Genomic DNA, 15,145 nt, shown 5'->3' with positions numbered 1-15,145 from the left:
CCCAGTTTGAGAACCTCTGATAAAAAGGGCAAACTCTGCATATCAAATTCCCGTTTGGCTACAATAGGAGTTTGGAGTAGACAGGGAATGTAGAATCAAGCTCTACAGTATGTTAGCATTCTATAGATTATTAAATTGACTCTCAAATTGTAGGTATAAAATATGGTATATACTTTTTCATAATTCAATTTTTCTGTATTCTTATTTAATGAGAAAACAACAAAACAAAACAAAAACCAATCGACACACACATATAGATCGGATGGATTTATTAGGTTCATTTTATATTACGTTTCTACTTTGCCAGACCTGTTTCCTGAAAAAATTTTTAATCTTCCATACATAGTTAAACTTTATCAATAATATTTTAGATTTCACCCTTCATCAATAAGAATGCAAAACATTTGCCTCATCTGAAATTATATTTTAAATGAATGACAGACTCTCACATTCTTGATACTCTGCTCTACCATGTTTATTTAAAATCCCATATTATTTCAATCATTTTCTGTTTTGTTAGTTTCCTTGTTTTATTTTCTTTCCTTCTTGCATGTAAAATTGTTGGTTGTTGCCATGGTAATTCTAATTGATTTCTTTCTACTGGTTTTGCAGGCTTTTACAAGACTTGTACAATGAGTCCTTCATATTGTTATTTTTATCTCTTAAGATTTATAATCGCCTCTCAAAAAAAAAGCTGTTTAGCAAAAGCATCAGATATTGCCATTCCCAATTTTAGGAGTTCCTGTCATTAAAAGTGAACAAGTCTGTCCTGATCTTGTCCCAGAATCGGGCTGGGATTTCATGAGGCTGTAGAGTCGCCTTCTGTTGTGGACCACTACACCGTTTATGCACTTTGCACTGTTCCAGGTATGCTCTCTGTTGCCATTCATGCCTGGCCAGAAATTCCATTCCTGGGTCATTTCAAGCATGCCTCTACCCAGCTGTGAAGCATGTATCTGTCTCATGGGATCAGCTCTTAAATTTTCTGGGATTACTGCTTGGTTCCCCATAAATAAAATCATGTCTTACACATCTAACCCCTCTCTCATCCGGTAGTAGGAGGTAAGCTCCTGTGGCACTTGCTTCTTTTGATCTGACCCAACCCTGGAAGTCTGAATCATTTTACTGCCTGTAGCACCTCATCCTGTTCGGTGTTTTGTTGGATTGCCTGGAGCCTCCCATGAGAGATGCACAGGTATTGTAGCATGTTGACAAACTCTCTCCTGTTCCACAGAGCCATCTGTGTATATGCTGCCAGCTGTGACTTTGTTGGGCTGTACCTTATCCTCACCTCATGGCACTGACGTCTCAATAACGTGTTGCACTCGGATGCACCCAACAGTGACTTCTTCATGATGCTTTCTAATGCCTTATGATCAGACTGCAGGTCTACCTGGTGCCCAAAGGTTAATTGATGAAATTATTCCATACCAAAGAGTACAGCCAGTACCTCCTTTTCTTTCTGCAAAAATCCCCTTTCTGCGTCTGTTGCTGGGTCTACTAGCAAATGCTATGGGCTGCTGGCTTTGCATCAGTGCTGCTCCTAGGCTTCCTTCTGAAGCATCACGATATAGTTGTAGCTGCTCTGCAGAGTTGTAGTAATTTAGGACTGGTCTCATGCTTATGATTTCCTTTACTCTTTCAAATGCCTGTTCTTGGTCTCTGACAATCTGCATACTGCACCATTTTGTGTTAAGTATCGGGGGTAGCTGTGTTAGTTTGTATCCAGAAAAACAACAAGGAGTCCGGTGGCACCTTAAAGACTAACAGATTTATTTATGCCCAAATAAATCTGTTAGTCTTTAAAGTGCCACTGGACTCCTTGTTGTTGTTGTGTGTTAATGGTCTCAAAGATTTCTGATAGGGATACACAGGGTTCACAGGTTTCTCATAGACATACGCAGAATATGGAAAGATAATCAGCTGTTCCTATAAATCACTGGACTCCTTTTGCAGCCGTTAGTCTGGGCATTTCCTTATTGTCTCTCAGTTTCTCAGGGTCTGGCTGTAGTCAATCAGAAGTCAACAAATGTCCAGCTTGACCTCATCTTCACTGTGTCTGCATTTAGATGCATATTCTACTCCTGGCATCTGTTTACAAGTTGTCAGAGCTTGGTGTCATGGTCTTCGATTGCCTTTTCCTTGGTATCTCATCTCCTACAATAAGAACGTCATCAGCTACAATCTTGACACCTGGGACTCACTCTAGTGCCTAATTCAGTTTACACTGGAACACCTCTGGGGCTGGGCTAATGCCCATAGGCATTCGTATCCAGCAGTACTTGCCGAAAGGTATGGCAGATGTTGTCAGGTGGCTGGATGGCTCATTTAGCTCAATATGCTATAACCCATCCTTGACATCACAAAGAATGAATACTTTTGCCCTGGATAGATGAGGTAATATATCCTCAATCACTGGTAATGGGCAGAGTCTTCTTTTCAGTGCTCTGTAAATGGTTTTGGCTCATTGGAAATCCTCAGTTAACTGAAGGTTCTCACCACTGCTGATCCACTCTGTGCAAGTTTCAGCAGGTGTAATGATGCCTCTTCTTTGCAGGCTTGCCAGCTCCTTCTTCTATGGCTTCAAGAGGGCTAACAGAACTCTGTGTTTCAGAAGTCTCACAGGCTACATATGGGGGTTTATTTCTAGCTTCAGCTTGGCCTCTAGGTGTCTATCTCCTTGAAATATATCCTTATATTCTGTTAGAATGCTGGACAGGACCCGTGGTGACTGTTCTCCTTCCTGTTTCACATTGAGGATATTCTGGTTTTGTACTGCGATCATATCCATGGCTTGCACTGCCCTGCAGTCCAGCAGTAGGTGGTACTCTGGCATGTCAACTACTATAAACTCCAAACAACAACGTCTCTTGCGTCATGGGTTTCTTATCAACAACCTGCATTTGCCCACGGGCCACAAAATGGTTTATTGTACATCACCAGCATTTGGCCACATTTTTCCAGTCTAATATTGCTGCTTATCAGCGTTGCTGGGATTACACTGCAGATGGCTCTGAAATCCAGCTGGACTTGAATTGGTTGTAGATCCAAAAGTATAACTGCAAATATGGCAGTTGACTAGCTGGCAACCTTCTTTGGTAGTGCATGTATATTAAGAGTCTTTGGTCCTGCTAAAGTCACCCCACAGGTATCTTCCTTTTCACTGGAAAGCTGGACAATTTTAATCACTTAATATACTGCCGCTTTTAAATTCTTGACATAGCTGCTGGTAGGTTATCAAGTGGTTGTTTCCCACACCTTTTGTACTGCTGCGCATAGGCTGGGCATTTTTCTTTCTGGTTTACATGCTGATTTTTACAGTATATACACTGGACCATGATGCCTGCATTCTTCATCAGTCTCTCTCTGCTTCCTGGGTTCCTTTAATACTGTGTAGTTGTGTGTCACTAATGGCTGTCATTGTTTTTATCCTTTTCTTGGACAGTTCAGCTGCCCTTGCTATTTGGAGGCATTTCTCTAGCATTAGAACAGTTTCTCTCAACACATAAGGTTTTTCAGTCACTTGTCCCACAAACAATTCTGTCTCTACTTATGGAATCTTTTATATCTCCAAATTTACATGTGGATGTCAGAGTTCTCAGTTCTATTATGTAAAAAGCTATTCCCTCTTCTGCTTCTTGGTTTTGGGTAACAAAAAAACTGGTCTCTCTCTACGGTCTCATTCTGTCTGGGGTCACAGTACTCAGACAGTTTACCAATTGTCCCAGTGTTTCAGGAATTAATGCTGGCAGCAAGAGTGTTTCACTCACTTCTTCTTTTTCCATATTGAGACAGTGAAAGAGCTTTACCTTCATTGTCTGATCTTTATCCTCTATGGTCAGCTCTATACACTGACTAAATTCTTGCTTTCAGTGCATCTGTGCTTGTGCAATGTATTTTGTCTGGATATCCAGCTTTCCTAGTGGTTCGTGCTGCCTATTTGCTAGGAAAACAAAGCAGCACCTAGAAACTCTCTTCCTTGCTGTGCGTCTCTCTACTCTGACCACTGCTACCATGTTTTTAACTTTTAAACTCTAATCTGATGTGTCTGAGCCTAGACAGAGGTGGCAGATTTTTGGGATATGTTGAAGGCATCTAAAAATTAAATTGGGGTGCAATCTTAGGGACTTCCCCTAGAAAATGTAAGTGTCAGGTGCAAATTTGTGCATTTAAGATCTTAGAGCATTTCAAAGCAAACAAACATATATGAAAGAATTCTACTTGAAATTTATTTTGAATTCCTAATCAGAGTAACCTGCCAATAGCAAATTATGTTATAATCAATTAACAAAAAACACTGCATGCCACAAGCAATGGGCCCCAAATGTCCTTGTTTACTTCCTAAACACACAAAAACATTCTTCCTCCATCCCAGTTTTTACCCCCTCTCTCTGTTCTTTTCATCTTTCACTCCTTTCTGTCTCCCTTAATTTCTCTCTTCTTCCTGATTCCAAATCTCTCTCCTATCTGTTCCCTCCCATGTTTCTCTAAAATCCATTAACTTTTCCCAAATTCACTTTGTCCTTCCTTTCCATATCCTCTTCTTTCGCTACCCTATCAATTTTTCCTTTTTCAGCCCCAATTCTTAACTTACACCATCAGTTCTTTGATTCTATCCCCACTCCACACATACACACACTGCTCACAAATCCATTCACTACATTTGTCCCTCTAAAAGTCCATTTTCTGGCCCTTCCACTTTCTCCCATCAATTTGTGCCTCCTCTCCATCTAGTTTATTTTATACATAGTTTCTCGTCTCCAATCCATCAGTTAAATTCTGCCTACTCCCCAAATCCATCAATGCAATTCCTGATTTTCTGTCCGTAGTCCACATATCAGAGTCATTGCAGTTATACTTCTGTGACCATAGCTCTGGCATTTAATTACCCATCCCCTGCCCCTGAATTACAGTCCTTTTCCTTTTCTACACAAAAGCAGAGTGATAATTTGACAGTGGTAAGAAGGGGGTCTGTTTGGCTCCCTTGTGAAATGATTCCTAATACTTGTGAGATGATGCCTATTGTTGTAAATTATTGAGAACGCTGAAGAGCACCATGGCTTCCATCACCCTCCACATTCATCTTCACTGAAGGTGACCCTACCCCACCATGTGGTATTTTGGGGTTTGCTACCTGAAAGCCTGAGATACCATTTCCTTCAGACAACACATCTCCCAGTTGTGCCACTGTTGCACCCCATGGCCAGTCACTGTACGGGCTGTTTTACAAAATGAAATGAAATTTTGGCTCCGTCAGTCACATTACTGTTCAATATTTGAGGACAATTCATTTTAGCTTCACAAAAGTTAGCAATGGGCTTTTCTAAATAGAGCTTGAACATCTTAAAAATAAATCGGAGGCTTTAATGCTCTGTAATTATCTTGTCTATTATCTCATCTGCTGCTTAATCTTTCATTCCTTCCCTTGATCTTTTAACTATATGGGGGGTTGCCATTTTTGCATATCTCCTGAAGCAAATTCTGAGTATTTTCACAGGTTTTTTCCCCCTACTGAATCTACCAATGCTTCATAATACTCACTTTAAGGAAATTAACTCTTGAAGTTTTATATAGAGGAGATGGCTGGATATTTTAATCTTGAAAAAGGTACTTAATTATGTTATTTCATAACAGTATGTGAATACAAGGGGCAAATATTTTGTAATGTGCTTAGAGGATGAATGATGATAACACTAGAGCTTTATTATATAATCTTTTGGACCAAGATACAGCAGAACTAAAAATACTTCAGGAAATAATGACTTTATAAATATACCTGGGGAGAGAAGGGATTTAGGAGACATCTACACTTCAAACTGGAGGCATAATTCCCAGCTCAAGGAGACATACCTGTGCTAGCTCTGATTGAGTTAGAGTGTTAAAAATAGAAGGTTTTGGCAGTGGTGGGAGCAACAGAGCAGGGCTGGGAGAAGGAGCAGGGGCACTTATCACCCTGAGTAGATGCCTAGCGTCTTGGATTGGTATATATACAGCGGTTAGTCTGTCCCACTGCTTGTGTTCCCACAGCTACAATCTTATACCTCTCCATTCCACACAGAGCATAAGGTCTTCACCACTGCCTTCTATTTTTGAGTCTCCTGCTGTAGTCTTAGCTTCTTTCCATGTAATTTTAATAGCTTTCAAGTCTGCTTCTATTGTGAATTACCATGTTAGCCTTGGTCTACCTTGTTGCCTCTTGCCCTGGGTATTCCAAGTCCCTTGCCTGTTTTGTTATGTTATTCAGGTCTTTCCTCCATATTAGTCATAGCCATCTCCATTTTAATTCCTTAATTTTCTGTCCTATCAGTTTCTGTTTTGTCTTTCTCCAAAGTTCTTTCTTTCTGATTTTTATTCTGGTCATCTGAAATTGAGGATATGTCGAAGGCAGCTGTTTATGAAAACTTGGAGTTAAGCTACTAAGGTCTTTAACTCTCCAAGCTTCAGCGCTCTTTTGTAAGACCAACTTTACAATGGTCTTAAATATTCAAAGTTTAATTTGAAGGGCAATATTTCTGTTTCTCCAGATCAGCTTCAGAGTTACAAATGTATGTTACGCGACCCCCGAGCATGCTGAAGTAAATTTGTTAGTCTCTTAGGTGCCACAAGTACTCCTGTTCTTTTTGCGGATACAGACAAACACGGCTACTACTCTGAAACAAATGTATGTGTGGCTTTTGCTATTCTGCCTTTCATGTCTTTATCTGTTGTACCTGTTGTACTTATATGCTACCAAGATACGTGAAATATCAGACTTCTTTTGAGTCAGTCCCAGAAAGTATTATTGGTGTCTCTTTTTGTGTGTTGATTCTCATGATTTTAGTTCTCAGTTTTGATTTTCAGCCCTACTAATTGTGCATAGGAGATCATTTGTTTTGGTTTACATGTCCATATAGGTATAGGATAGCAAGTTGAAGTCATCTGTAAAGTCTAGGCCGTCTGACTTCTGTGTAAGTCTACAGTATGCCCATTGGTTGTTCTGTGGCCTCTCTCATTGCCCAGTCTACTACCAGTAAAAGGATCATAGGTGATATAAGACATCCTTGTCTGATGTCCATAGTAATCTCAAATGGTTGAGTCAGTTTGCTATTATGTATTTCTTGGCATGTCATGTTTTCATAGAAGCTTTTAATTATGTTCACAAATTTTTGAGAGATTCCATAGTGGCATAACAACTTCCATAAATCTGTCCTAGCCCCTATATCAAGGACTTTTTGGAAATCTATAAATTCATATAAAGCAGTGACTGCTGTTCAATTAACAGTTCTATGATGATAAATTGGGTTACTATGTGATCTACACATGATTTCTCCTGTCTGAATCCTGCCTATTCTTAGCATAACCTTAAATTTACTGCCTTCTTTATTCTGTCTAGAATAAAGCATGTAAATACCTTACTCGCAATAGACAGCAATTGAATGCTTCTCCAGTTTTTACGTTAGTTGAGGTCCCCTTTCTTTGGTTGCTTTACTATATAACCCTTTTCCACTTGTTTGGTATTTTTATTCTTCCCATATCTATCATAAGAGACCTAATAAAATGTCTACTGTGTTCTTCAAGTCTCCCTTAAGAATCTCCCTTGGAATGTTATCTGGACCTGGAGCCTTTCCACTTTTTAACCAATTGATTGCCCTCTCTTTCCAAAACTAGTGACCATTTTATCAGGCTTTTAGCTGCCCTCCTTGATAGTATCAGACCCACATCTCTCTGTGAACATCAGTGGCATTCCGTAGTCCAGAATGTAGTAGGATGTGTTCAGCTGACAAAGTAACTTGTCTTGTTTTCAGTTAGGCCTAAAGCATATCTGTCCATTTCTTTTGTTACTCTCACTGTTTACCAGGTTCATATAGCGTCTTCACATTCCATGTACCAATTTTGTTAATGTATTTAGGAGAGAGCAAATTCCTCAGTGGAGTAGCTTTCTTGTGGGTTTGACCACTTAGCATCATCTCTCTTCTAGGTCTATTTGAATTGAGTTGAGTTGGATTGAGTTTGTTGAACTGAGCAGTAGCATAGTGCCACAGGGTGACTGGCTCCTGTGATGAAAATAGGTCCAGCTCCTCAGTTCCAGAGAACATGCTCCCAAATGAGTCAATTACGGGGAAAGGGGTGCACCTGTGCTATAGAGGGCCTGGGAGTGGCCTGCCAAAGCAGGAAGGCCTGGGAGGAAGAGAAACCTTTATTTGTGTAGATTATGGATGGACTTGAAAAATTTATTTTGAATGTTTGATAGTTTAATCAAATACAATCTCAGAGGGGTGGGTATGGATAAAAATATTTTTTCAGTTTCTTGAATAGTCCAAAAGGGGAAAGTGAGGCAGGCTACCTGTAGCATGAAGCTAGGCCACAAGGGGGCACACAAGAAGCAGCCAACCCAGTTACACGTAGGTTTTCCTAATGACTTTGCTTTTTTTTTTTTTTTTTAAACAGGTGCAGGTCATCAATCCCCTCCCAGAGAGGGCCTACCCTTCAACATGTCTAGTGTAGGTGACCTTACCAGGAGTTATGCACCCACCAGCATAGCTCTCGGAGTCATGGGGGCACGCAAGCCTTTCCACCACATCAAGGCGCAGTCCATGGGGAATGACTTTTTCTTTTCCTCTATAACCAATAGCCAAAATGGATTTCTCAAGAACAAATCATGTCTAATCAACCTAATTTCCTCCTTTGACAGGGTTATTGACCTACTGGTTGAAGGGAAGCAGTAGGTGTGATATATCTTGGTATTAGTAAGGCTTTTGACACAGACCCACATGAGATTCTCATAAGCAAACTGGGGAAATGTGGTCTAGATAAAAATTGCTATAATGTGGGTGCAAATCTGGTTTAAAGACCATATTCATAGTGTAGTTATCAGTGGTTTACCATCAAAATCAAAGGATATGTTTAGTGGGGTTCTGCAGAGCTCTGTCCTGGGTCCAGTACTAGTCAATACTTTTATTAATGACTTGGATAATGAAGTAGAGAGTATGCTTATAGAATTTATGGATGACACCAATCTGGAAGGAGTTGCTACCACTTTGGAGTACAGGATTAGAATTCAAAGGACCTTGATATATTGGAGAATTGGTCTGAAATCAGCAAGATGAAATTCAATAAAGACAAAGTACCTCTACTTAGGAAGAAAAAAAATCAAATGTACAACTTCAAAATGGGGAATAACTGGCTAGGCAATGGTACTGCTGAAAAGGATCTGGGGGTTATAGTGGATCACAAAGTTGAATGAAAGTCAACAATGTGATGCAGTTGCTAAAAAGGCTAATATCATTCTGGGGTGGATTAATAAGAGTGTTGTATGTAAAAAATGAGAGGTAATTGTAATGTTCTACTTGGCACTTGGTGAGGCTTCAGCTGAAATACTGGGTCCAGTTCTGGGCACCACACTTCAGAAAAGATACCAACAAATTGGAGCGAGACCACAGGAAAGCAACAAAAATTATAAAAGGTTTAGAAAACCTGACTTATGAGGAAAGGTTTTAAGAACTGGGTAAGTTTAGTCTTAAGAAAAGAAGACTGACAGGGGACCTGATAACACTCTTCAAATGTGTTATGGGCTGTTATAAGGAGGACAGTGATCAATTGTTCTTCATGTCCACTGAAGATAGGCAAGAAGAAATGGGCTTAATCTGTAGCAAATGAGACTTAGGTTAGATATTAAAAAATTTGTCTAACTATAAGGATAGTAAACCCTGGAATAGGTTTCTAAGAGAGATTGTGGAATCCCTGTTATTGGGAGGTATTTAAGAATAGGTTAGACAAACACCGGTCAGAGATGATCTAGGCTGACTTGGTCCTGCCTTAGCACAGGGGGATGGACTAGATGACTTCCCATGGTCCCTTACATTTCTATGATTCTGTTTTTAGCATGGGTTTGTCTCCTCGAGCTGGAAATCACCCCCAGCTCAAAGTGTAGTCATACCCTAATAGTGCTGGATCATGCAGAAGATTGGGCATTATGATAGTCTTTGATCTCTGGGTCACTGGTTTGGAGTCAACTGAAAGTCTTTACCACCCATGACAGTGGTGCTGGAGCTGTGTGTTCTACAGATGCTTCCACACCCCCTGGCTCTAAGTAGTAATAATAAACACCAAATACATGGGTACCTTGGTTTCCATCAGCAGCACCCCCGCTATTAAAATTGTTCCAGCACCCCTGCCCAATAGTTACTCAGGGACCAGCCCTTGTGGTTTCACTACAGTTTTTAGTAGATGGTTTTCTACATCACAAAATCAATCAGAACTGCACAAAACACAGTTTGGAGAGATGTGCCTAGCTCTTTGCATTCAGAATGTGTCCTATTCTAGGGTGACCAGATAGCAAGTTTGAAAAAATCAGGATGCAGGGTGGGGGCTAATAGGCATCTATATAAGGAAAAAGCCCCAAATATCGGACTGTCCCTATAAAATTGGGACATGTGGTCACCCTATCCTATTCAGACACAAGGCCTGTGTACATGGGGGTACTTAGATGAGGGAGTGGGGGGAAAGGCCTACCTTCTTCTGTCATCTTCATTCTCCTCTTGGAGGCCATAGGTGGGAGCACTGAAACCAGAGATGATTATTATTAACTGTACAAACACATAACAGAGACAGGTTTGCCTAACCTCTTCTAACAGTCCTTGCTCCAAAATGCTAACAATCTAAGGTGAGACAGTAAATGGATACAAACAGATGGGGGAGCATGAGCAAACCATGAGATGGTACAGATCAGCTTGTGAAGAGTAGATGGAGGGACAACAGGAAAATAGGCAATATCAAAAGAGATGAGATGGTGGTCAGAGATGGTCTTTCACCACCCAAGAGCCCAGAGAAGAGCTGCACAGGGAACAAACATTATATTCTCCTTTTCCCCACAAGCCAAAGGATGAAGAGCTGCAGGTGAAGATTGTGTGCCCCTGGAGAGTATCTGGATATTAAAGAATTAGCCACGTTTTACTGCTCTCTTGTAACATGAACCCTGACTCAGAGAAAGACTTTATCTTCATCTCATCCAGCCTTGACTCGGATCAGACAACAATATATCAGTCACTGGACCCAGTGGTGAGCTGGAGCCGGTTCCCACAGGTTCCCAAGAACCGGTTGCTAAAATTAGACCTCTGTGGAGAATCGGTTGTTAAAGGGCCAGGAGGTGGGCAAAGAACTCCGGTCCACGGGCCGGACCATCCTGTTGCTCCCAGGATTCCCAGCTGGGGAGGCTGAGGCTCCCCCGGCCCTTACCCCGCTTCCCCCCAGCTGCAGCATGGCCAGCCGCCGGCACCAGCTGGGCAGCCCATCTGAGCTCCAGAGTCGTCCTGCTGCTTTGAGCTGCCAGCAAGGTAAGGGGGGAGGGGGCTGCAAGCTCTATGGCTGCTGGTGGGGGGGGGCGGGGGGCAAGTGGGGCAATTTGCCCCAGGCCCTGCAGGGGCCCCTGGCCCCACAAGTATGTTTCCCCCTGCCCCAGCTCCTCCCCCACTCCCCCCCCCTTAAATCAGAACTTTTTATAGGGAACCAGTTGTTAAGATTTTGGCAGCTCATCACTGACTGGACCCTCTGTGAGTGCCCAGTCATTTCTGAGTTATAAGCATTGCACCCCTCCCTCACACCATCCAAAACAGAGGCTAGAGGATTTTTTTCCCCTTTTCCTTTATAGTGGCTTAGAAGAAGGAGCGTGGCTGGCTGCAACACAAATGCCACTGGGTCTTTTGATACGGGATGGGGGAAACTCAATGATCTGTGCTTCTATTCTAAGAGAAACTGTCATTAACCACAGCAGGTCTCATGCCAACTGCTTTTTCAAATCTAAATAGCAGGGATAGTATCTATTTGAACTCTAATATCACCAATATTTGTGATATACAGTGCCTGACACCTGGTACTCTTGTTAGCAGCCTCAACAAAGAGGACAACAATTAAATTACCCTTCCTGCTCGGTCAGGGCTGAGGCACATTGGCAGAGCAATGTGTGGGGAAACTTTCACTGGTGCATATTCTTGTGTATCTGATCTGCGTATAAAAAGAATACAAGTTTCCAGAGCCGTCAGTCTAGTGGAGACAAATCATGGGTAATTTTTACCTCAGCTAGTCAAAGTCAGCTCCAGGAGGGGGATACAGAGTTGACCTTGATTAGCTACACTGAGGTTAAAAACTACCCATGACTTATTTACACTAGGGTTTTTCATCAAGACAGCTAACTTGCCTTAGCTATAAAATGCACACCTTCTTCCCTCTCCCTTCCTCCAGTTAAGACATATCTAAGAGGATGCTGTGACTCCTGGCAGAATAGAACCAGGGCAATAAAAATTCACTTTATTACAACTTAAACTGTAACAACTAGGACCAGTCAAAAAAAAATTCCATTAAAACTTTTCAGTGGAAAATTGGGGTTTTGACAAAATATTAAAGAAAGCAGATACTTTCCATAAAACTTTCTTTTTTACATCAGAAAACTGAAATCAATCTTTTTGGGCTATAAACTTTTTTTTTTTTTAAAGAAAAGTCAAGAATTTATTGCATGAAAAAGAAACCATTTTCCTAGCAGCTCTAGTAATGACCTAACATGCTCAGCCTTGAGCCAGACACAGATGTGCACTCCCAATTTAGATTCCCTCAGTCTACAGTGATGGCAGGCCTCCTCTACCTGCCCCTTTTACGCAAAGTGGATCATTATTGCAGGTTAAAGACAATATTATACATCTGTGAGACAAGTGAAGTATATTTATGGGGTCTGAGTCATCCTCCTGTGTATGGACCTTGGAATGTGAGTGAATTACTGGCCAATTCTACCATACATTTCATGAGCTCACTATAACTTTCATAAAAACATAATGTGAATGGCAGCAACTGGAGAAAAGTAAACAGAATATGATTATTTTCCCAAGCACTGTTCCATTTGATGAATGAAGGATTTATGCAGGCTTAAGGATAAGCCCAGATGTTTTGTTAATTAATTATTATCAATAATAATAATAATAAATTTGTTATTATTATTATTAAATAAACTTCCATCTAGAGATGTGTTCTCCCACCCTGGAATGTTTTAGCTAAAAGAAAAAAAGTCATTTTTTTTGTTTTGTTTCTTTTTTAAGAATTTATTTCATCTCTGGAGTCCTGGGTTAAAATTTGACTTGAGTCACATGAAAATATGAATTTGGTGATTTTTTCTGTGCTCATCTGATAAAAATACAGAGTTCAAAGCCATTGTTCTACAGATGTTTCAGGTCAGGATAAAGATGTATCAGTAGAACTGTGGTTTCATTTCAGGAAAGCATTCCTCTTTATGACAGCACTTAAGCATGCACTCAACTCTTACTGAACTGAATCTGAGTCACAGCCTGCTTTCCAGCCTGGTCCTGAGCAGAGCAGAAACAAGCCTACCAAAAAAAAAAAAAAGCTTGACAATAGTTAGGCTGTGGGTGTGCTGGGACTGCTGCCTATCATGCTGACCAGAATTGTCTCATTTTTAATTGTACTCCCCCGTCTGTCCATATCAATCTGTTATCTCTTATCATATACTTAATTTGCAAATTCGTTGGGGGTAGGGACTGTCTCTTGTTCTATGGGGTCTGAGTCATCCTACAGCACCTAGCACAGGTTTCATGGTCCATGACTTGGGTACTAAGGTAATGAAAACAACAGTAATGTTGCAGGTGATGACTGAGCCCAAAGTGATCATTTCCCTATCATGGTGTCCTGAACTTGTAAAATTCCATTGATCATCTGAGATATTTAAAGGGCACCTGTCACATTTAGGTTTTGTAAAACAAAAACAAAATAAAAAATGTAAGAGGTATATCAACTAGATATCTAGTCAATTTATTATTTTTTAAGAATGTAAAGTAACTTCAGGCACTAGAAGCTGCCCCTGAGTCCCCCAACCACTTTTTGTGATTTTACAACCACAGTTTCCTATATTTTAAAGTTGTTCTTCTCTCCCCTCACAAGACCCACACAATGAATGGGAAACTAACTGACTCACTGTACAGGGAAAAACACGAAACTGACTATACACAAATGCTGAGTAGGCACACAGATGCTTTAGTGATGGGCTGTAGGCAGACAGAAAGCAAACTGAAAAGACGAAGAAAGATGGGTTGTTCTCTAACTCTCAGTTATAAGAATATTCAGCATTACTTGTAACAAAAATAGATAAACAATTTAAAAAAGAAGTGCCATTTTAAAATTGAGTGTCCCTGTACAGCAAATATTTTAATGATTTTTTCAAATTATTAATTTACAACAAATGATTTTTATTTAAATTAAACATTTTTCTGTAGAGGGTTACAAGTCAAACTCCACAATGTTGTGCTAGTACATATGAAACAGACTGCGAAACTGAATACAAACAAAAGTGAAATTGCTTAGTCTATTTTCTTTGTCCAAGATGAATGAAATACAAAAAGGAAATAGCCAGAATAAATAATGCAAAGAAAAAATTTCAGTTTTCATACTGCAAAATATTCTAAAGGATTTTTTAAAATCTGATTTCTAACCTGACAGTGTCCCTTTCAGTTTGTGAGTTGAGGCAATAACTTAACACGCCTACACATCCTTATAAATAGACATCAGCACAAATTAACCTGCCCCTTCAGGGTGGTAATTAGTAAGATAAGTAGATATCATTTGCAAAAATAATGGTTTCCCAAATTTGATTCTATAGGAGATGCTGAGACATAATGTCTGTAGCTCTGGAATATAATAAACTTTGCATTTCTTTACTAAACAGTACACTCTATGTAAAACAAGAAACAAAATATTTTTATTCTTTGTATAGTGTACTATAAAAAGTGTTAAACTGAAACCAGCCTACCTTATTGGTGAAGAGGTACATATAAAGATGAATCTTGATTAATTTTATCCATAAGCCAACTGTCCGACTATAGAAAAATGCCTCCTAGCTGTGTGCCAGATCCAATGCCCACAAAGTATACAGATCGTTAAAATGTGTTTGTCGTATGAAATAATACTTTGCATTAATATAAGTGTTTATATTTTTCTATAGACATAAGTTTTAAAAACTTATCCATACTATATCATTTTACTTGAAGTGCTAGAGGAATGACAAGGTCCTAGATCCTCAGCAGTTAAAATGGCATTCTCAGATGAGACAAGTCGCTCATTCCACACAGATTTATGTAAATCAAACAACTGGCCAACATTTTCTCATAGGGCA

The 15,145-nt window shown here is 40.1% G+C and overlaps 1 long non-coding RNA gene across 1 annotated transcript in view; it reads right to left on the bottom strand.

Moving 5' to 3' along the window:
• LOC123372705 overlaps positions 1-15,145 on the bottom strand; it is a 56,009-nt gene that overhangs the window by 27,860 nt on the left and 13,004 nt on the right. Inside the window, exon 2 of the long non-coding RNA XR_006580412.1 lies at positions 10,492-10,539. This is a non-coding gene — a long non-coding RNA (uncharacterized LOC123372705). The remainder of the gene's footprint in view (positions 1-10,491; positions 10,540-15,145) is intronic.

Source organism: Mauremys mutica, chromosome 6, assembly GCF_020497125.1.
Source record: "Mauremys mutica isolate MM-2020 ecotype Southern chromosome 6, ASM2049712v1, whole genome shotgun sequence".
NCBI classification, from domain to species: Eukaryota; Metazoa; Chordata; order Testudines; family Geoemydidae; genus Mauremys; species Mauremys mutica.
The sequence above is the reverse complement of the archived record's forward strand: the minus strand, read 5'-3'. Positions and strand labels throughout refer to the sequence as shown.